Consider the following 2,674-nt stretch of genomic DNA (forward strand, 5'->3'; position numbering starts at 1 on the left):
TTTTGTATTGTTCATAACTAACATCGGATTGTCAAATTCTAGAATGTCTCAGTAGTATCGGGATATTCATATCGATTAATTGATGAAACGCGAAGTTTGTTTTGAATTGATGCTCTGTTGTTTTCCTTGGAGTCGATGCTCTGATTTTTGACTTCAAAATTAATGTACATAACTGTCGCCTTCTTTAACCAATTAATTTCATTAATTAGATCAGTAATTGATATAAAGAGTCAATCATACCTTATCTCAATCTACTATCCATAAATAGCTGATGTGCATTAACTATTCTATAGCTAAAGTTGATCTATCAGATACATAACTTATGTATCAGCAAAACTGAAAAAATAATTGAAATCGACTTCGGTTTGAATTGATGCTCTATTTTTTCCATTCGAGACGATACTTTTTTTTTTGGATTGAATCTTCATGAACATAACAATTGCTTTTTTTAACAAATTAATCTCATTAATTAGATCAGTGATTCAATTAAATAACCAATCATAACTTACATTAAGATACTAACCATAAATAGCTGATATGCATTAAGTATTCTACATCTAAAGTTGATGTATCAGATACATAACTTATGTATCAGCAAAACTGGAAAAAAAATTGAAATCGAATTTGGTTCGAATTTATGCTCTGTTTTTTGCTTGAATCTTCATGTACACAACCGTTATTTTTTTTAACCAAATTAATCTCATTAATTAGATCAGTAATTGATTTAAAGAACCAATCATACCTTATATTAATATACTATCCATAAATAGATGTTCTTCATTAATTATTCTACAGATAAATTGATGTATCAGATATATCACTAATGTATCAGAAAAATTGAAAAAAAAAAAGGAAATCGGGTAATTTTGGTACAATGAGGGATGTATAGTAATTAGACTTTTCCATTATGGGATTTAGGTAAAGTTTACATAAAATAATGAAAATCTGGCCCAAGTCTTAGTTTCTGTACGCCTGGACTAAGTTGTTGGGCCACCTGCATTTTTGGGGCTTTAGGCCCAAATTTCCTTGTATACAACTTATGTAGAGTGTGTATACACCAAGTATATAGCTCTGGTTATCTTGTATATCAGCTTCCTTTTCCCAGAATATCCGAGGTTGACTCGAAGTAACAAGAATATTGGGCTTCCAGCCCTTCTCAGAAATGCACGGGAAAAATGGAGTCTAGTTGAACAAATAAATTTCCAACTAGTAGCAGTTACATATGACAAACTTTGAATACCCAAAGTAAATTATTTTGGCCAAGGATTACTAATGATAAAAATATGTGTTCTTCTAAATGATGAGCAGAAGTAAGGAGAACGAATAAAATTATGACTTAAATAACACAAGGACACCCAAACTTAAAATATGTCATGGTAAAAATTTAAACTTTGCCAAGGGTGTTTCCAATAGAAAAGCAAAATATATAACCATTTCAAAATCTTAGTTTAAACTAGACTCACTTACATCTTGTTAACAACAAGAAATTTTCTACAATTTATAAAAAAATTGCTGCAGAGGACTAAGGGGTATTAATCGTGCATTTCGTATAATAAAAACAGAAGCCATGATCGAGAATCATTTTTAGAGTCATGAACATACCATTTAGGTGATTTTCCTCATCAATTTTAACAAGCAACTAAAATAAGGATAGAGATTTCAAATATATGTACCCTAACTTCAAATATATGTACCCTATGAGAACTTAAACTCTTCGACAAGGGCATATTTCAAAACACTTAAAAGAAATCAAAAAATAGGAGCAAACCAATATATTATAACGACTTCACGGGTATATTTTGATATCAATAACATGGTCGTATGGCGTGTGGAAAAAATAGTTAATAGAGACATAATAATATAGCACTCAAACGGCAGAAAGCTTGAAGTAAGCCTCGACCAAATATAAAACTGAGACTAAAACAAGAAGACACGAAGCAAGACGAAGAGAGATTAAATGAACCATAGTTTAGACGATCATAAAATTTGAACTACCAGTGGACTTAGAATGAAAACCAATAAGAAAAAGAACTGAAATGAGTTTACTTTTCTCGGAGCAGCGAACTAGAGACGAGAAAGAGCTAGCCGTGTCCGAGCTTCCGCCACCATAATTTCAACTCGAGAAGCAGAGAATAACGAACAAAATTTCCAGTTGTCGTCCTTAGTTTTCTCTAAATTTTCGCTCTTCTCAAATTTTTTCTCCTCCAATATTCTTTTTCTATCTGAATAAATACCCCGCAAACTCAAAACCAAACTAAGGACAAGAAGACATGCCCAGGAGTCATACCTCCAGTGTACTACTTGTCGGGCATGTTCGAAGAAGAAAATGTGACAGAGTGCACGACGGCATGGGCATGCACACAACTTTGAAATTCTGTTATCGTCTTTCTTTTTCTCGCAGGAGTATGTGTAAAATCGTTTAAAAATATAAATTGTTGTGTATATGTTGTAGTGAGTTAGGGGATTATAAGATATATTATAGTTAATATATTATATAGTGGGATCAGCGTGGGGAACAAAGGGAGGTGGGAGTGGAATCATCTGCTAAGGTATTAGTAGAATGGAAAGAATGGATGGTGGGGTAATGACTTTAAAGAAAGGCATGTGATGGTGTGTGCCGTCCCGCTTGGAGGTACACTGGACTTGCACATTTCTGGCCCTTCAGCGCCAGCCT

This window comes from Solanum dulcamara, chromosome 10 (genome assembly GCF_947179165.1).
Source record: "Solanum dulcamara chromosome 10, daSolDulc1.2, whole genome shotgun sequence".
NCBI lineage: Eukaryota > Viridiplantae > Streptophyta > Magnoliopsida > Solanales > Solanaceae > Solanum > Solanum dulcamara.